At 40.7% G+C, this 21,910-nt stretch overlaps 1 protein-coding gene and 1 long non-coding RNA gene across 3 annotated transcripts in view; both read right to left on the bottom strand.

The window, feature by feature from the left end:
* Positions 1-21,910, bottom strand: part of LOC141606511 (jasmonate-induced protein homolog) — a 182,271-nt gene that overhangs the window by 8,481 nt on the left and 151,880 nt on the right. The window lies entirely within an intron of this gene.
* LOC141609414 (uncharacterized) lies at positions 7,006-9,937 on the bottom strand. 2 transcript variants are annotated; one of them, XR_012527417.1, is made up of 3 exons: positions 9,722-9,937; positions 8,806-8,931; positions 7,006-7,339 (listed from the first exon to the last, which is right to left on the bottom strand). It is a non-coding gene; the product is annotated as an uncharacterized LOC141609414 (long non-coding RNA). The 2 variants fall into 2 exon arrangements; XR_012527415.1 differs by having other exon boundaries at positions 7,006-8,498.

Below are 21,910 nucleotides of genomic sequence, written 5' to 3' on the forward strand. Positions count from 1 at the left end.
CGGTGGGTGTACGTTAAGGTGCTTGGGTGACTATCCGCGCCCGCTCCTTCCAAAGACCAAGTAAATTTGCGGTGCGAGACTAAGGCGGAGCATGACAGGATGGGTCACCGGAAGAAGCTTAAAATGGATGCCGCAAGGTCCTTCTTACGGATGATGAGAAGGCGGCGATGAGGCTCTTTGAGGTGGACAAGAGTGGGGTGCCGAAAAGATGGATTCCCCGACGCAGATCATTCTTCGGGATGAGCCGCTCTGCCATGTCGGCCTCATACCGCCCCTAGCACGGGGTGAGTGGGGCCGGTGTGAGGCCCATCACCGCTCTCAACGTTCCTGTTTCTCGAACTTCGATTTGTTTCCTCTAAACTTTTGCTTTGTTTCTTTCGCAGACCACTTTGGACCGAACCTGTCTGAGGATATCCTCCGGAGAATGGGGCTGCACAAAGATAAACTGTTGCTAACTTGCATCCCAAGGCTCTGGCCCACGACCGCAGGAAGTCGCCGAGTGATCTTATGGAACAACGGCTGAAGGGCTTGAGCGTGGAGGAGGCTCAGGCGAAGGTTGTTAGCGGTGTAGTGCGTCGGACGCGGAAAACAATGTCTTCGGCGGCGAAGGCGTCGACGCTAGTTCCAACTCCCACCCCCCCACCTAAAAAGGAGACGGTGGAGGTTGTTGATATTCCTTCTGAGGGGGACTCCGATGCGGAGGAATCTCCCCTTATCCGAAAGAGGAAAGAGACAGCCTCTACTGCTGGCAAAGAAGTGCCTCCTCCGGCCAAGAAGGCCAAGCATGGTACCTACCTATCCTGTGGCTCAAATTTAGCCAGGCTTTCTGATACGTCGATACACGTTGATACTGATGTCTTTATTAAAATTTTGCAGACCAGCCGCAGTCGGCTTTTGCTCTCGTTGGGCAGCAGGTGGAGGGGTCCTCTGCGCAGGTTGGTGATCAAGGCGCCACCGTCAACCCTTCATCCCAGAAGGCTTCCCTCTCCCAGCCGCAGGCTGGTGGTCGAATTGTCACCACCGTCCCTTCATCCCAGAAGGCTTCCGTCTCCCAGCTTATAGAGGAAGGCACGAAGCTAATTAGGGAGCTGGCAAGGTGGAACGTGGTTACCGGTGCTCGTCTCATGGAGCAGGAGAAGGCCGTGGCTCGGGCTGTTTCTGAGCGTAATTGTAACACTACGGATTTTACTTGGTGACTACTCGACCGAGTAGCGCCTACTCGGCCGAGTAGTGCTGAGGTTGTGTGTTGTTTTGGTTCTGCCGAGGTACACTCGGCCGAGTATAGTTAACACTCGACCGAGTATGGGACACTCGGCCGAGTATACACTTACTCGGTCGAGTGCCCGGTTTGGCGGAGTGTTATTTTCGACGGTTTGATTAGGGAATGTTTAGGGTATTTTATATTTCCGCGTCAGTTTCTAATATCATTTGAAAGCTTTATCATTCTACGATCTCTCCCTAATCACTCCCTAATCATCCTCATATCTTGTTGTGTGTGCAAATCGTCGTGATCCTTGCGTGTAGTCTCTTATTCTACTGTTGGTAAGTTTCATTCCCTTGTCATTTGTATTCTTTTGGGGTTACTGTATATATGGAATTGGGGGAAATGGGATTGTGCAATGTGTAATTGTAGTATGTGATTATTGTTGTAGGTGACGACGTGATATTTGTTATGCATTTGTGTGGTTGATTACAAAGATAGCGGATTGCGAAAAGGTAGGGTTTCCCTACTCGGTTCTTGTCAATTGATTTGAGATTGTGCTTGTTGTAATTGTTGTTATCTCACGATCATCGGAGTATGGAGATTGTTGTGACGATGTTGGTATGAGCGGATTGAGATGGTTGTGATGTCATGTGATTGTGATTGTGGTGGAGTCACTTGCAGGAGTGGCTTCACACCCTTAGTTCGCCCTCCGTGGAACCCGCCACGGGAGGGGATGTGCACATTAAGGGACAAGGATGGTTAGTCGCTCGTTGATGAGCCGGACTAGGTGGGGATGGGCTGCGGTCACCCATCAGGCGGCGAGGATTACATTGCGATGGGTAATCACGCGGGGCTACACACTTCGGTGTGTAGTCGGTTCTTGTGCGTGAGATCGATGATCGGCTAGCGATAATGTTGTTGTCTTATATTGATTGAGTAGTACGACCCCCGTGTTGTTGTTTTGTAAAACTGCGGTGATCCATTCGGGGATGGTGAGCGATTGTGACAGATGACACGATTATTGAGCTTGGGGCGATCCATGGGAGAGTCACCACGCTGGATTAGATGACACCATCACGAGCTTTAGTTAATGTTTTGGTAGTTGTTGCCATTTGGATAATTCGTTTATTAGATTTTGGAGACTATGTAACCTTTATAATTACCGTACATTAATAAATGTGTTTGGACCGTTGCTTTTGATATATACTAACCTCGGGCAACCGAGATGGTAACAACCTTTCATGTCAGTAGTCCTGGTAAGGTACCTTGGTATGAGGGGGTGTTACTGATAATGCCACTAAGCGGTGGCGGATCGGCGAAGCCGGATCTCCTCAATGAGCGGAGGCTTAGGGGAGAAGGCCGAGAAGGCGCTCTTGGGCGAGAGAAACTCGGGGAGGACGCCGAAAAGGAGGTCCTTCTTGAGAGAGCCAAGGCCGAGGCTCATGGCGGCAAAAGTGAAGGCTCACTGGGAAGTGTGACCTTGTTCGGGGGCGTGCCGACCTCTATCTCCATCAGAGGAACGAATCCAGGGGCCTGTTTAAGGCCCAGGCGGAGGTGATTCGGAGCAAAGAGGCCATCATCAAGCAAAAGGAGGAGGACATTGAGATGCTCCAAACCGTCATGCTCCCCAACCTGTGCGCTGAATTCCGGGACTTGGCCGAAGGAGCTGCTAGGGAAGTGATCGGGGAACTTTTCCCTCTTGATGGTTCCTTCCCGTGGGGCAAATTTGACGAGCTGCTTGATGACAAGCTCGAGGCTAAGGAGAAGGCCGTGGCGGAGAAGGCCAAGGAGGCGGTGAGGGCGAAGATGGAGAAAGAAGCGGCTGCGGAGAAAGCAGCTCTTGCTGAGAAGGCTAAGGCGGCCAAGGAGGAAGCCGAGAGGATGAGGGCAGCTGATGATGCCGAGGTCAAAGCTGAGGCTGCTAGAAAAGTCAGCCGGGTTGCCCTCATCAAGAAGGTGCGGCCACCTGCTGATGGCGACCCGACAACGAGCATAGGAGAACAAGTTTACAGCAGATCTGCTTCAACTCCTCACATACTACCATGTGCTGCTTGATGAGAACAAGTTTACAGCAGATCTGCTTCAGCTGTTCGGGGGCCAATTATTAAGCCCTTCCTCCCCGCCGTTTTTTGGTGCTTCAAATGACATAATTGTAACTTTTGCCTTTCTTTTCCTTCCTTGTAAAAAACTTTGGTAGGTTGTGTTTTGGCTTATCCTAATGGGGACGGCCGTCGTCCGCATTCTTTTCACCTGTAACCTGTTGTCATTAATAAGAGTTCGTTTCTCTTTCCTTCGGTATGGCCGAGGCTCTTTTTTTTTTTTTTTTACTTGTGTTTTTAAAAGTTGAGTGTCTCAACTGTTTTTAGTGTTTCCACTTTGCCTCTGGCTTGGCCGAGGTCTTTCCTCGTTTTTAGAGTGGGTATCTCAACAGTGTTTAACGCTTCTAAGGCATTTTGATTGTTTATCAACTGCGCTGGCCGCGTCTGTCGCGGTGTCCGTTTTCTGATGGAGACTGCCGCTCTTGTCGGTACGACAGTATGAGTCGGCGTCTGTTCCTGGATAGCGTGTTACGCGGCGTCTACCACTTTAAGTGACTGCCGAAGCGTCTACTATTTGGGGTGACTGCCACAGCGCTACATTTCTTCATGGAGACCACCGCTCTTGTCTATGACAGGTGTGAGCGCGTACCTCTGGATAGCGTGTTACGCGGCGTCTACCACTTTAAGTGACTGCCGAAGCGTCTACTATTTGGGGTGACTGCCACAGCGCTACATTTCTTCATGGGGACTACCGCTCTTGTCGAATCGACAGTGTGAGTCGGCGTCGGCCTCTTTCTTCATGACGACTGCCGCTCTTGTCGAATCGACAGTGTGAGTCGGCGTCGGCCTCTTTCTTCATGACGACTGCCGCTCTTGTCGAATCGACAGTGTGAGTCGGCGTCGGCCTCTTTCTTCATGACGATGCTCGCCGCTCTTGTCGAATCGACGTGTGAGTCGGCGTCGGCCTCTTTCTTCATGACGATCGCCGCTCTTTGTCGAATCGACAATGTGAGTCGGCGTCGGCCTCTTTCTTTCATGACGATCGCCGCTCTTGTCGAATCGACCGAGTGTGAGTCGAGCGTCGGCCTCTTTCTTCATGACGACTAGCTCTTGTCGAATCGACAGTGTGAGAGTCGGCGTCGGCCTCTTTCTTCATGACGATCGCCGCTCTTGTCGAATCGACAGTGTGAGTCGGCGTCGGCCTCTTTCTTCATGACGATTTATCGCCGCTCTTGTCGAATCGACAGGTGTGAGTCGGCGTCGGCCTCTTTTCTTCATGACGATCGCTCTTTTTTTTGTCGAATCGACAGTGTGAGTCGGCGTCGGCCTCTTTCTTCATGACGATCGCCGCTCTTGTCGAATCGACCGGTGTGAGTCGGCGTCGGCCTCTTTCTTCATGACGATCGCCGCTCTTGTCGAATCGACAGGTGTGAGAGTTTCGGCGTCGGCCTCTTTCTTCATCTTGACCGCTCTTGTCGAATCGACAGTGTGAGTCGGCGTCGGCCTCTTTCTTCATGACGACTGCCGCTCTTTGTCGAATCGACAGTGTGAGTTGGCGTCGGCCTCTTTCTTCATGACGACTGCCGCTCTTGTCGAATCGACAGTGTGAGTCGGCGTCGGCCTCTTTCTTCATGACGACGCCGCTCTTGTCGAATCGACAGCAGGTGTGGTCGGCGTCGGCCTCTTTCTTCATGCTAGTGACTTATGGGGAAAATGGACATCTTCATGGAAGACTTGGTCGACTTTACATTAGATATAAACATGCGTCGGGGTGCCCACAACTGTTTTGGACACCTCTGCCGCTATACAAGGTCTACCAGTTTCCTAATGCCTCACTAGAGGCACTCCTCCCCGTCACCGGCCGTCGTCGCATCCATGAGGTCGCCCTCCCGTTTTGAGGATGAGCTCTTCCCCTTCTCCGATCGCTTTGCCACTTTGAGGGATTGCATGTTGCATCCTCCGCGATATCGGACGTTGACCACCTCGTCCTTCTCGTCCTTGGAGACGAGCTTATGCGCTTCCCCGGTCCAGACGTACACCGGTGTGAGGGCCGGATGGACATCGCTGCGTCGGCATCGCTTAGAGTGACTCGGCCTATGAGAACGTTGTAGGCGGACGAGCCGTCAATGACTACGAACTCGGCTAAGACATTCTTAGCCGCATTCCCGCCGAACATCACCGGTAATCTAATTGAACCCGGGGTACCGAGCCACCCGGAGAAGTCGTATAGTGGATTGGTGCGGGGGCTCAAGTCCTTGATTCTTAGGCCGAGGCTGTAAAAGCACTCCCTGAACATGATGTTCGTGTAGGCGCATGTGTCAATCAGACACCTCTTTACCAGGTGGTTGGATATGTCCAAGTTGACTACCAGTGGGTCGCTGTGAGGGGCGATGACTCCCTCGTAGTCCTTCCCTCCAATAGTCATATCGGGAATGCTTTGAGGCGGGGGTCGTGTGTTGGGCACAAAGTTGATGGCCTGATACAGCTCGTTCAGGTGCCGTTTGTGCCCATGAGCCGACCCACCGTTCTCGTTACCTCCGATGACTACATGGATAACTCCTATCCGTTGAAAAACGGATTTCTTATCTGAGCCGCTGGCGTCAGTCTTCTGGCCTTTGGCCACGTACTTGTCGAGGCTTCCCTTCCGGATTAGCTCTTCAATGGCATTCTTCAGATGCCGGCAGTTGTCAGTGAGGTGGCCGGTGCAACCGTGGTACTCGCAGTACTGGCTCGTGTCACCGTCTCCTTTTGGCTTGGGAGGCCGTTCCCACTTCTGGCCCTCGTTTCTGCTCAGGGCGAAGACCTCGGCGGCCGATGCAACCAGAGGGGTTTTATCATGGTAATGCCTTTGGTAAAACGTTCCCGAACTCCCCCCGGTGCCCGTCGAGTCCTGTTTCCTGGCGGATCTATCAGACCGTGACCTGTTATTATCACGACGTTTCTCATCGGACCGTGACCCGTTATTGTCACGGCGGCTTTCGTCCGGGTTGTCATCGCGGCGGCTCTTCTTCTCTGAGGGCTCGGCCTCGCTGGGGCCTACCCAGGTCTTGTGGTAGTCTTCTACCTTGATGGCCTGATCGGCCATCCTCCTAGCGGCATCTAGGCCCAAGCCCCCGTTCTTGATGAGCTCGTCCTTTAAGTTTCCCTTCGGGAGGCCTTTCATCAGTGCGAAAGCCGCCAATTCGGGGTTGATCTCCCGAATCTGCTGAACCTTACCGTCGAACCTCTTCACATAGCTTCGTAGAGACTCGCCCTCCTCCTGTTTGATAGTTAGGAGGTCCGACGTCTCCACGGCCGTTCTTTTGTTGCAAGAGTATTGGGCTACGAAGGCGTCCTTTAGGTCGGCGAAGCAGTATACACTACTACAAAAACTGACAAAGAGGATGGTTCAAAACCATCCTTAATTCTTAAACCAACCGTCCTTAATTCGCCCGTCCTCGTTGTCTAAGAGGACGGTTAACATAAAGTCAAACCGTCTTCTTTGGTTTATACAAGCATGACGGTTGTGGATTTGAACCGTCTTCTTTTTATTTTCTAAGAGGACGGGTGCGTGTCAGAACCGTCTTGTTTTGGATACATGGCGCACACAATTTTTGAGCCAACTTCATGACGCTTTGTCAAGGAACCGTCTTCTACACATTTTTGCGCCAATTTTTGAAATCAATTTCACGCCAATTTACGAATATAGCCTGCACAATATTGGCACACATCCATACTCTTTCACACGACCAGATTTGTGAAAAGGAAATTGTTTCATTCATACCCTATACGACAATAGTCGTATAGCTTAAATATTATATCCGGCTACATTTCAAAAAATCTAGCAAATATTACAACTATACTCTGAAATATAACTAAACAAACCAAAGAAGTTTGAACCTCCAAAATACAAGCTATTGACAATTGATTTTTGAACACACGCACTAGCAAAGTTTCTCCATCCACAAACCATCACATAAACTATCTGATCAACCTAATTACTTTAGACGATGCCATGAAATACTTGTGCCTTGAAATCCAATGCTTATTTAGCCAAAATTTCTCGCACTTCATCAATTTGCTCAACCGAGTATGCCTTTGGAGCTTTATTCATGAACTACATATAAAGTAACCAAAAAAACAATTACAATTATTTACATATCAACACGTGTAATTTATATAAATGAAGTAAATATTGAAACAAAAGAAACAAAAAGACGTACACTTGGAATAATATTAATATATCCTCTGATGATTTCCAACATATATCGGCAAACATAATATCCACATAAGACAGTCCCAAAGGGCTACGTAGGACACTAAGATAGAAATCATGTCAACTACAACATATAAACAATAAACCCACAACAATAAACTAAACATAGACTATATAATTATGGTTTCTAAACATCAACTTATAATATCATAAAAAAACATTGTGACATCAATTTGCAGCCTCTAAACATCAATTAGCGCCGTCTGACAGCATAAAAACATCCAACTACTGAACTCTATTTTCAATTCTGGTTTATATAGTAAGAGTACTTATCTAACTTTGACATTGTACAATGTGAGCAGAACCAAGTCAAATATCCTTTGGAAGTACAACTAGGTATAGAATAAATGAATGATAGATGTACTCGTTTTTGTAATGCGCAGGTCTAGTATAATGACCATATCTCACTCATTTGGAATCGGAATTAAGCGTTTCAAGATGCATAGAAAAGCTAAAATCGGGGGCTGCAATTTTATCACTAAAAGAGAAGGGGAATACCATTTTTTACTCAATAGATGTTCAATCAGAACTTACAGATAAGTAAACCCAAATTGAGAGATGAAAATTAAAGAACCCAACTTGTGTGGACAGTTATTTGCCTACATATCATTATTGGAAAGTGGGTTTAACACAAACAAAAGGAAAGCTAAACCATATAAAAGGGAGCCGCATGGCATATACATGACAAGAATTAGGGAATCGGACAGCAGACGAGGATAATTGGCACGTTGAAACTTACCTTAATTTCTAGAATCGATACCGTAGACAGAAGCCGTTAATTCTGAATCCAAATTAAATAGCTATTGGAGATAAATTACAGTTAAAATAGAAGAGGCAGGTTAAATTTAAGAAAAAAAAAACTTACAGTGGAAGGAAGCGCTAAACTGCTAAACGAAACCGAGATTTCGTGCAAACAAGAAAGATAACTTACTTGGGATTGTTCTATGCGATATCGATATGCCGCAAAACTCCAGAGCACAAATAAAAAAATAAAAAGTAACTGCACAACGAAAACAAAGAAGGAAAGACATCGACAAGTGGGAACAATTGAAATATGGCAAAGCAAATCCAAGTTAAGAAACAAATACACAAGTCACTGTAAGTTTCATGATAATACTCTAGATGTAATTTATTGTGATCAATTGTAATATGTGAAGTAAAAAGAAAAGGGTCTAGCAGATTCATCAATTGTTTCTACATCATGAAAATAAGCATGAAGTAGCAAGACTTTTCAAAAACATGAAAACTTCTGGTGTGGGAACAATAAAAAAAAAAAGAGGATGAAGAAAAGAAGGGGGCATACATACCCATTTCGTTCCTGTCCAAATAGTCGCAAGTCTCGACAACCCAGATTCGATTATTGTTGTGTCAAAGAAGAAAAATATCAGTTTAGGAAACACGAAGGATATATGTCTTTCGCTCCAACGGTTAATCTGAAATCGGAAAACATGGAATATTAGGTTACTGCCTTGAAGAGAAAATGCACACAACAAGATGCACTACCCTAGACCCTAGTCATGATGGGATTGTACTTGAGTAGTTTTTTTAAGTTTATTCTGTGTGCTAGAATTGAGGGGTTCTTTTCTGTTCAGCCATTACAACTGAATAAATGATACCAAACCAGTTCAATTTGACGGTTATCTCTAGCCTATTCATCTGTAACAGCGTGTCAAGAAATGAATAAACATTGGCATGTCTTCAGATTTATGATTGAAATCCAACAACAAAGAAAGAGAACTGAGAAGGAACTATAATTGAAGAATGAATTCATTCAATCGCCATTGAAGTATCGGTACATCGATCAGTTTAATTCGAACGAGTGCAATAAACAGAAATCTCATAGACAATAAAAATACAAAAAACAAAATCCAAAAACCAAAAACCAAAAACGTGGAATCAAAACTAAACATGCTCATCTGAGGAGCAACACTACACTCAGCTTTTTTTCTATTTAAGCCCAACAATTATTCAGGAAAGAAATACAATCATTAATATAACATATCCATCCAACAGAGACGAGGTGTCCAACTTCATATTACCAAAATAAATACAAACAACAATCTTACACATGCACGATTGAAAAAAAAAGGTACAAATTAGGTATAAATTGAGGCATAAAATACTTATTTTACACAGAATAGACAATAATATTGCAAGAAAATTGAAAGTGAAACGAAATAAATGAGATAAAATTGAAATTGCCTTGGATTTTGGCACACTTACGCTAGGACGATAGGTGGTGGTGCGTTAGGGCGATGATGAAGGAGAACGTGGTGGTGGTGGTTTGCGAGGCTCGCTGCTAGTAGCGTCTGATGGTGACGAGAGGCGGTGATGGTGGTCACGAGATGCGGTGATGCTAGGGTATAACGATCTGAGTGTATTTGTTGAATGAATAAGAGGAGACTGGGGAAGGTAATAACTAGCCAAACGAGTTTAATCATCACAGGCTCACAGCTATTAAAAAAATAAGAAGACGGTTCTAATAAGTAACCGCCTTGTTTATTAATAAGAGGACAGTTTTATTGACCAACCGTCCTTGTTATTTTTACAAGGAAGACGGGTGTCTCAATTAACCGTCCTGTTGATGTGATCACTAATGGCGCCAAATTTGTTAACCGATATAAGACGGTCTTGTTCCTAACCGTCTTCTAAGGGGCATCCTCTTAGCCTAAAATTGTAGTAGTGATATCGAGCCGTCGGGAAGCCCCTTGTACCAATTCTGAGCCATCCCGTGCAGAGTTGTCGGGAAGACTCGGCACCAGACTTCATCGGGATGCTCCCATACCGACATGTAAGACTCGAAAGCCTCGGCGTGGTCGGTTGGGTCGCTATCTCCTTTGTATGTGAACGCCGGCAACTTCAGCTTGGTTGGCACGGCGGTGTCTAGGACATAATCACTGAGGGGCTGTTTGACCACGTGTCGAATGACACGCGGCGACCGACTCCTCGCATTCCTAGTCCGGCTTCTCTCCTCGTAGCGGGAAGGACTCCTTCTCCGACTCGGGCTTCTTCTCCGACTCTCCTGAGTCGGGCTTCTCCGGTTCCTCCGGGGTGTGCCTCGTCGGTGCTGCGGCGACGCTGTCCTCTCATGGGTGCGAGAAGGGCTTAGGTCCACCACGTCCACCTTGGGCTCTTCCGGCGTTTTGGCAGGATCGGCTTCTCTCAGCGCTCCGTTCAAATTTCTCGGAGTCACGTTTAGGGCCCTGGTCTCCTGGACGGTTTCCGCCGCTCTTGTCGGCGTGACAGTTTGAGCTGGCGTACTCCCACCAGGTCCGGAGCATCTTCGGTTTGCTACGTCAACCACCTGTCCCATGATGGTGACCTGGTTGGCGGGCAGCGGCGTGTCTGGTATTATTGGCATCCCGTATTCCGGTTGGATTACTCCGCTGGTGGAGGGCTGCACGACTCCAGAATTGTGAAAGGTATCATCTTGGTGGAATGTGGTTTCGTCATTCTCGAATACCTCTTGTTGTTTTGACATCTTCTTAGCTTTTTTGGGTGGGTTTTTTGTGTTTTTGTTTTTGTTGTTTGGGAATGAATATGACTAGCTTCTAGTGACGTACTCCCCACAGACGGCGCCAATTGTTCCGGGTGTAATTCCAGAGCAGATATTTGTTACCACTCGTAGCTCGTAGAATGATGTCCCTGTTTGAATCCTCCTTGCGGTCTCCTGAAACGATGAACAAACTGAGGGCTCGGCTTTGGCCGAGCGTACTCACTCCGACGCTCAAGTCAGTAAACTTAGAGAGAAGTTGTTGTAACTTGGCTAAGAGTATATTGTGGAGAGATAGGGAAGATATTACCAGATGAATAGTGGTTATTAGGTCAATTTTGTGGATCCTTTCCTCAATGAAGGTTGAGGAGTATTTATAGACTTTTACCTTTTGTCACGTAGTGGCCAAGTGGCCAAGTGGCTAGCAGGTGAAAAGACCGTTTCACCCTCGGCCGATGGACCCATGGCAGGCCGACCGAGGGGTCTTGGATATGAGTACGCGGATATGTGTCGCGGCTGGCTAGTTGTCTGGCCGAGACCCAGGTGACAGGCCGATGGGCTTCATCGGCTAGACTGTCTAAGTCGTTGAATTTGCTGTGGATACCCTTGACCTTGCTCAATATGTTGACTTGGTCAGCGGTGCAGAATATGCCCCATCACTAGTGTTTGGTTGGGATATTTTGGAATGAGAATTCTAATTCCACCCAAACCCCTTATAATCTCATACTCACCTTCCCCCAAAGTTTCTAACTCCATTTCCCCTCTATACAATTCCAGAGTGACCAAACAACAATTAACATGTATGAGGTTCTAAATCCATCCCCCCATGGCATTTCATTCCATTCCGATCCCTTCTGACCTATATATTGAATCAAACGCCCCCTTATTCTCTTAGTAGTAAGGGAGCTGGTGGTGTGATAAAGAATTTTTTTGTTTAAATGAGGTTTAAATTAAACTATATTTACGAATTAAACTATCAGTAGCGGATGGGCCTGGTTCTCAGAGGCGATTTTGTGACTTAGTTCCGTAATTTTTCGTGCTTTTAGACCCATTACAATTACTTACTCCCTTTATTTCAGTGAATAGTTTACATTTGTTTTATTTTGTGAAAAAGAAATAAAGCAAATGTAAACGAATGACTGGGACGGAGGGGGTAAGTAATTGTAAATGCAGATTGTTCAACAATAATAATGATATATATATATATATATATATATATATATATATATATATATATATATATATATATATATATATATATATATATATATATATATATATATAGAGAAGGGTTCTTATAAGGTCTTGATACCATATAAGGCCCTAAGTCCTTATAAGAGCCCTTAGATGGAAGGGATGGAGGGATGGGATTGTCTCTCAATGAGTGGCCACAAATTAATCCCATCTAATTACCTCCCTTAATCCTTCTAACTTCTTAAACATTCAGCCTCTCCTAATCTCCTCTCATTATCCCACCACCCTCCTCTCTCTCTATATCTCTCTTTTATCTCAAATTCCCAACAAAATAAAACCCAAAAATCCCACCACCTTTCTCACCTTTCTCACCCTCCTCCTCTCCTCTTTCTGAACCACCACCTAGCGCCACCTCCGACGTCGGCCTGCCCAATAACTCACCATCACCGACCTCCCCACTGCCGCCAAGACCGTTGCCGTCATCACCACAAACGTCTCTCCTCTTCTCTGCCACAACCGCACATCACCGCTGCCACCACCCATCCCGACTCACGCACCGCCTCCTCCCTTCCTCCTGCACCGCCTACTCACGCCGTCACCCTCTCTCCTCTCTTTCTCGCCCCACCACAACACCACTGCAACCGCAACAACAACAACACCAACCTTGCCGCCGTCTCCCTTCGCCGCCGACACCTCCTTCTCCTCCTTTCAATTTTTTTTCTTTTTTATTTGATTTCTTCTGTGCTTTTCCCAGGTATCCTTGCCGCGATCTGTTCTAATAGATCGTTGCTGCCGAGATCCAACTCTGCTAGGGTTTTCTCAAACTTCTTGTTTTCTTCTTTTGTCCATTCTTTCTTCTCTGTTTTCTGCATTCCTATTTTTGCTGATTGTTCCGAGTTTGAGCATGCGCCTGAGTTCATTGTTTAATTGCTTTGTTTATAGAGGTTTAGAAAAATAATAAGATGTGAATATATTTGTGATATGGTTTATATATTAGCAAGTGTGTAGTGTGTTAAGGAAATAATAAGTTTGAGCATGCGCCTGAGTTCATTGATTTTTTTTTGTCAATTTTTTTTCGTCCTTTTTTTTCGTTCCTTTCATTTAATCAGTGTTTGGTTTTTTATTTTTTATTGTTTTTGTTTTGTTTATTGTTTTTTATTATAGTTATTTGGTTTTATTATTGTTATTTGGTTTTTTGTTATTGTTATTGTTATTTGGTTTTATTATTGTATTTGGTTTTTTGTTTTTGTTATTATGGGTTTTTTTGTTTTTGTTATTATTTAATTTTTTTATTTGGTTGTTATTGTTATTTGATTTTTTGGACTAAAGTTATACATCTTGTCTATTAAAGTTATACACTATGTGCATTAGAGTTATACACACGATATTTAAATATGGTTTTGTTATTTGGTTTTTTTTTATTGTTATTTGGTTTATTTCAGATTTCGGGTTGGGTTGGGTTGTTGGTTTTTTTTTTTTTTTTTTTTTTTTGTTATTTACTTATTATGTTGTTATTTATTTAGATCTAGTTTTTAGATTTTTAGATTTGTTTTAGATTTTTCATATTATTTTTTTTTTTTTTCTTTATTTTTTTTTTTTGACTAGAGTTATACATCAAATGCCTAGAGTTATACATTGTATGTCTAGAGTTATACAGATTGTGACTAGAGTTTTACATCTTTTGACTAGAATTATAAATACTGTGACTAGAGTTATACATTAAATGCCTAGAGTTACACATTATATGCCTAGAGTTATACAACATATGCATAGAGTTATACATTATATGACTAAAGTTATACAATTTTGGACTAAAGTTTTACAAATATGGACTAAAGTTATACATATGAAGGACTAGAGTTATACAAAAATGGACTAAAGTTATACAACTATGGACTAAAGTTATACAAAAATATGGACTCAAATATATAATGGACCTTAGATTTTTAGATTTGTTTTAGATTTTTCATATTATTTTTTTTGTTTTTTTGTTGTTATTTTTTTTTTTGACTAGAGTTATACATCAAATGCCTAGAGTTATACATTGTATGTCTAGAGTTATACAGATTGTGACTAGAGTTTTACATCTTTTGACTAGAATTATAAATAATGTGACTAGAGTTATACATTAAATGCCTAGAGTTACACATTATATGCCTAGAGTTATACATCATATGCATAGAGTTATACATTATATGACTAAAGTTATACAATTTTGGACTAAAGTTTTACAAATATGGACTAAAGTTATACATATGAAGGACTAGAGTTATACAAAAATGCACCAGAGTTATACAAAAAATTGGACTAAAGTTATACAAAAAATGAACCAAAGTTATACAAAAATGAACCAAAGTTATACAAAAATGAACCAAAGTTATTCAAAAATCGACCAGAGTTATACAAAAATGCACCAAAGTTATACAAAAATTGGACTAAAGTCATACAACAATGGACTAAAGTTATACAAAAAATTGGACTAAAGTTATACAAAAATGAACCAAAGTTATACAAAAATGAACCAAAGTTATACAAAAATTGACCAGAGTTATACAAAAATGCACCAGAGTTATACAAAAAATTGGACTAAAGTTATACAAAAAATGAACCACGATTATACAAAAAATGAACCAAAGTTATACAAAAATGCACCAGAGTTATACAAAAATGCACCAGAGTTATACAAAAGTTAGTCCATTTTTGTATAACTTTAGTCCATTTTTGTATAACTTTGGTTCATTTTTGTATAACTCTCGTTCATTTTTGTATAACTTTGGTTCATTTTTGTATAACTTTAGTCCATTTTTTGTATAACTTTGGTGCATTTTTGTATAACTCTGGTCGATTTTTGTATAACTTTGGTTCATTTTTGTATAACTTTGGTTCATTCTTGTATAACTTTAGTCCAATTTTTTGTATCACTTTAGTCCATTTTTGTATAACTTTGGTTCATTTTTGTATAACTTTTGTTCATTTTTGTATAACTTTAGTCCATTGTTGTATCACTTTAGTCCAATTTTTGTATAACTTTAGTCTTTTTTTGTATAACTTTGGTCTATTTTTGTATAACTTCAGTCTTTTTTTGTATAACTTTAGTCCATATTTGTATAACTTTAGTCCATTTTTGTATAATTTTGGTCCATTCTTGTATAACTTTGGTTCATTTTTGTATAACTTTGGTTCATTTTTGTATAACTCTGGTTCATTTTTGTATAACTTTAGTCCAATTTTTTGTATAACTTTAGTCCAATTTTTGTATAACTTTAGTCTTTTTTTGTATAACTTTGGTCATAAAATGTATAACTTTAGTCGTAAATAGTAAAAAAATCAAACAATAAATATGAAAAATATGAAAAAAAATAAATAATAACAAAAACCAAAAAAACTCATAATAACAAAAACAAAAAACCAAAAAACAATAATAAAACCAAAAAACCAACAACCCAACCAAACCCGAAATCTAAAATAAACCAAATAACAATATTTAAAACCCGAAATCTTAAAAAAAAGTATAACAAGAAGAGATTTGAGAAAATGAATAAAAAAGGAGAAGTAACACGAAATCGAAAAAAAAAAAAAAAAAAAAAAAAAAAAAAAGTGACGAAATAAACCGATACGCAAAATCTGGGAAAAAAAAAAAAAAAAAAAACGAGATTATATAATTACGGCGGTGGTAGAGGTGGCGGTGGATGTGGGTGGTGTCGGTTGGGATAGTGGTGGGTGGTGGTGAATGAGGAAGAGAGAAATGAATGATTTATTTGGTTTTTTGATTTATTTGGATTTTTTGATTTATTTGAATTTTTTGGGTTTTTTTATTTATTTGGATTTTTTGGGTTTTTTTTATTTATTTGGATTTTTTGGGTTTTTTATTTATTTGGATTTTTTGGGTTTTTTTTTTAGAGAAGAGAAGAGTGAAATGTGTGAGATAAGAGAGAAATAGGTGGGTAGAAAACAAATATATAGTAAATTAGTGGTTAATTAGGGTGGATTAGTAAAGTGTGTTAATTTGCTTGTATAATGACTTTTGGTGGGTTCATCTCATCCCTCCATCTCCCTCCATCCAATGGCTCACAAAAGACCTTATGGACTCAAATATATAATGGACCTTAGTTGATCCTTCCTCTATATATATATATATATATATATATATGTATATAATGGTTTTAAACAAGCCAATTATTGCTAGAAAGACCTGAAATATCAGAATATTATCCACAGTTCAGTTTCATAAGAAAACTATTCATTTAATTATAATAAATGAGCTGTCTTTTATCATAGACATTTTATGATAAAATATATATATGAACATTTCCTAATAAAAAACTTACCATCACTTTATTTTATTGTTGGAAAGTGAAAATTTTAGTTATATCTTTTTAACATTAAATTGTCACATTTTATTATAAAACTGTGACATTTTTTCGTCTTAAGTTAAAATCGTATTAAGGGAGACTTGCTAAAGTTATTAAGGGGGTCTTTGTTTGGGTATACTGGAATGGAATGGAATGAATCAATAATCCATTCCACTGTTTAGTTGGGTTGATTTAATTTTGCATGGAGTTAGATACCCCTCATACCCACCCTCTTATATAACAAAACAAGATTAGACAAGTATGGATTTAGAACCCCATATCATCGTATTATCAAACTCCATTCCATTTCATTCCATTTCGACTTGTTGAACCAATTAAACGTCCCCTAAAAGACTCCTTTTTTTCATAGCTCTTTTATTAGTGATAGTTGTTCAAATATAACAACTATTTCATTCAATACATGTTTTCATAATAAAAACGTACCTATTTTTATCATAGACTATATGCCAATATGGCCATATTTATGTATGGTTAATGTTAAATACAGTCCTCAGGGTTATATTTAAGGAGTTAAAACCTTCTAAGGCTCCGTTTGGCACGACACTTCAGGTAGCTTATTTGACCAAAGTAGCTTATTTGACCAAAATTTCAGCTACCTGATTTTCTTACAAGTGTTTGGTAAGTAGCTTATTTTGTCAAATAAGGTACCTGAAATGAAATGCTACCTCATGTAGCATTTGAGAAATCAGGTACCTGAAATGACTTATTTTCCATTTTTTACCTCTTTATTCTATAATATTTAATAATTTTCATATCCTTTTACGTCATTTTACCAAAATCATCTACCTTTTCAGCTATTTTGCCAAACACATTTTTATATAATCAGTTACCTTATCAGCTTCTAATTTTCAGCTACCTTATCAGTTACCTTTTCAGGTTTCAGTTAGCTTTTCAGTTTTCAGCTACCTTTTCAGGTAGTTTTGCCAAACAGAGCCTAAATTTGGTATTAGTATAGAAATTTATGACAAAATTGCACAAAACTAATGCAATTAATAACAATATTAAACCAAAGTGGCTTGGGTGTAGTGGAGTTTGGGAGTGCCTCAAAGCGTTGCAATGGCAACGAATTGAGAGGTCCCAGGTTCGACTCCCTACACGGGAGTGCTGCGGTTACCTGTCATCCTAAAGGATGTCTTACATGGCACACGTGGTTTGCAGGGTATTGCATGTGCCCGGGGGGATTCAACCCCTCGTCACCAAAAAAAAAAAAAAAAAAAAAAAAAAAAAAAAAAACAATATTAAGTATCAATTTCTTCTTTGAGCTCCTTAATTATAGCCCTTAAACCTGTATTTATCATTTTTCTTTATTTATTAATTATTTTGTAGTATACCTACCAATTTTTATTATATCTAAAGTAGACCTGTCAAACGGGTCAAACGGGCGGGTTACGGGTTCGTTCATTTCGGGTTCGGGTAAAATACGGGTCGGGTCTATTTCGGGTTTGGAAAATACGGGTTTATACGGGTCGGGTTTATACGGGTTTTGGATCGGATTTAGGGTCAAAACGGGTCAGATTAACGCCTTTTTTTTAAAAAAATCATTTTCTTTAATTATACTTATAAACACATAATTATTCTTAATTTTTTATTATTATCTAGTTTAATATATGATATTAGTAAGATTAAACATTTTTTGCTTAATATTTTCAATATCACACCGTTATACGAACGGGTCGATACGGGTTTCGGGTCGGGTTCGGGTAAAAAAAACGGGTCAGAGGTGATGAGGTGGCAGTGCTGACGTGGAGTGCGATTCCACGTAATACGATGAAAGTGACGGTGTGACACACACTTCGAAGTGATGACGTGGCATGTGATCGAGGTGATGACGTGGCAGTGCCGACATGGAATGCGGTTAGATGTAACACAGTGAAAGTAATGCGTGGCACACACTTCACGGTGATGACGTGGCATGTCGCCTGAAATGATGACATGACAGTGCTCACGTAGAATACGGATTGACGTAATATGGTGAAAGTGACGGTGTGGCACACGCTTTGATGTGATAACGTGGCATATGGTTCAAGATGATGACGTGACATCCGTATATATACATATCTTTCCTTAAAATTCTATAAGTCAATACCTATTTGACATTATCAATTTTAAGGAAGATATATTGCCTTGACCCAACGGTCAACCCGTTACGGGTCGGGTTTCGACCCGCTATTTACGGGTTAAAACGGGTTCGGGTTGAAAACACCGGGTTATTTGCGGGTCGGGTTACGGTCGGTTTTCGGGTCGGGTCAGGTTTTGACAGGTCTAATCTAAAGTCATTTTTATTGTAGATTTTTTTTTTTTTTAAAGGTAACGAGGGAACCCGCAGCCGCTACCTAGGTAAACCCGCGGGTATACGTGATAGCCTGCAAACCACGTATACTAGGTAAACCACCCGAGGGTGACATACTCGAAGTCTATTAGGCATGGACTCAGGCCAATAATGCTCTACAAGATTTTGCTCTTGGGGAGGCTTGAACCTGGGTCTCCTAGGAATTTCACCCAAGTTTTAACCACTAGACTATTATCATATATGAGCAAATTAGCAAATTAGGGTTTAGACTGCTAGGTTACGCGGCCGCTAGATAAACTAGGGTTCAAGATTGAATTAGTACTTAAAAATATGGTTTTATGTATTCATATCATTTACGCAATTATCAATCAATAATAATACAATATAATTGTTTCCTTGGCAATGGCAAGCCGTCATATATTGTCTTTCGGCCGCACAACTTTGGTGAATGCCTTCCGCAGTCAATATCATCTTTCGATGAGTAATTGGAAGATTCGTCCGAGTATGTCGTCTTTCGGCCGCACAACTTTTTTGAATGCCTTCCGTATTCAATTTCACCGTTCGATGAGTAATCCGAATAATAGGAATGAAGGTTCCATTGAGCTTATGTGAAGAAGCACCAGATTCTATTTGTCGACCAGGCAGACTCCGCGATATGGAAACAGACGTCGTTGTGAATGACAATGTTCCGAAGAAACGTCGAAATAAGAAATTCGTTGGTTTTGATGATTATGGTATTGATTTTGAGCACTGACAGATTTACGTCGAACCCTTGAAAGGAAACCCTAGCAAAGACGAAATAATTAATTATTACGTCAAAATACTATCTCAAGTCGTTGGAAGCGAGGAAGAAGCCGTGAAGAAAATATATTCCGTAGCAACCAGATATAATCGTTTTGTATTTGGCGCAAACATTTATACGGAATTATCGGATAAGATGAGGGACGACTTAACAATGGTGCAGTTCGTCATTCCCGATTCATACGACGACCCTAAAGAGCAAAGGTACCCATGGGAACCTTTTATCAATGGCGAAACTCTCCCATATGATCCCAAGTATTATCCGATCGAATTGAGGGAGCCAAAGAAAGGGCGTCGTAGGTACCATAGATGTACGACTTGTGAAAGAAGGGCTAATTAAGGAAATGAAACTCATTAGCACTCAATCAACAAACGTTTTATAAAAATGGACCGTCTCATGGTATGAAACCGTATTATTTTAGAATTTGTGATTATCATATCGGATAATATCCTAGTTTATTAGGGAAACTAGGGTTCAGACAGCTAGATTGCGCTGGGGCGGCTGAATTGAATAAATTAGGGTTACCGTTTGAGTGAGTATTATTGAGTATATGATTTTATTATGTATTCATGTCATTAACACAATTATCAATAAATATAGTTCAATACACTCGTATGTCTATCTCTCTCTAGAATTTTTCAGAAATCGTTATTTTAGAGCATGTTTGGTCTAACATGTTGAAAATGAGTTTTTATTTTTCAAGCCGAGCATGTTTGGCCTTAATTCTCAAAAAGGATTGGCCTTGATTCTCAAAAAAGATAGTAATAGGGCGCCACCAGGTGACGCTCAAATTGGGCGCCACCCTCTCACAACCATTTTTAATTGAAGGGGTCCCCACTTATTACGGGCGGCCTTGTCACCGACACCGAGTTCGCGACATGTTAAGAGACTTTAACTTGAATAGGTCCTACTGAGTAGGTCCTACATATTTTTTTTCCCTTTTTGGATCGTGTTGATCTAGTTACTTAAATGGGCTGCACCATCAGTTAGTCATCACATTAACATATTAATTTTGCAGCAATTCTCCTATAGGACCGTCCTATAGCATAGGACTGGCCCAAAAAGAGAAAAGCCCAAAGTTAACATATAATTAAATTCATATTTCAATTTTATTTTGATTACCCGATATCTTATAATGAATACCGACATATTTAAATATGCAATTTATCAAGATAAAGTATTATGTTACCAAAATAAACAATTTTTTTACACATTTATTAACTTACTTAGTTGGGCTTTATGCCATTAGGCTAATCTTTTACTAAAAATGGTCCTATAGAACAATTTGTGTTAATTTTGTGTCGGGTTCGTATATTTGAGCTTAATTGGGGTCAAGCCCAACAATGATTTGGTCAAGGCCAGCTTGACTGGGAATCGGTTTGGTCTGCTCATGGCTAAGCTTCGAAATGTTTTGGCAGGCAAATTATAATGAGATTTGGGCCTGTTATTGAAAAATAGACTGGTCTGACCCAATTATCTTATCCAAGCAACTAACCTACCCATCCCAACTTTAAGCCTATCATATGAGGGCAACTAATACGATGAAAGTATCGTGAATCGTGATAATAAATTACGGGTTTCAGTCCCCTCTTCCTCATATATTATATTGATCTTGCACATTAGTTAACATAAAAAAAAAAAAAAAAAAAAAAAAAACTTTTTACAATAAGCTATTAAGAAATCCTTATGTTATACTCCCTCTGTCCCGGTCATTTATATGCTTATTTTATTTCCGGATAATTGTTTGCTTTTCTATTTTAGAAATGTTTTTGATGGATAATTGGATCGTCACGCTCAAAAGTCCACTTGTTATATGATAATTGATTATTCTCTTTTCTTGGTCTTTGTGCGAAAATTAAAGGCAAACAAATGATCAGATGGAAATTTAAAGAGTACTCTGTAGTTTGTATCCTTGTAAAATAGTATTAAAAAAATCAATTATTTAAATAGAACTCTTCAAGTTAACCTTAGGTCTTGTTTAAACATGATTAATACAAGTATACAACCAATAACATGGTCAACTACGGAGTTAATACGAGGATACGAGGAGAGAACCTAGCTAATAGTAAAGGATGGATAACACTCGTTAACCCAAATTTCCAAGAATAGGTAATATTATCTATTTCTGCTACTCTAATATTGTTAAATATGAACATTATCATAAGAGAAAAATAATATGAGGAAAATTCGATGGGGAGTACAAGTAGTTCTATTGCTCTTTTAATTTATCCATTGTGAGTACAAAATACACCCATTTTGC

The sequence above is a fragment of the Silene latifolia genome, chromosome 10 (assembly GCF_048544455.1).
Source record: "Silene latifolia isolate original U9 population chromosome 10, ASM4854445v1, whole genome shotgun sequence".
Lineage (NCBI taxonomy): Eukaryota > Viridiplantae > Streptophyta > Magnoliopsida > Caryophyllales > Caryophyllaceae > Silene > Silene latifolia.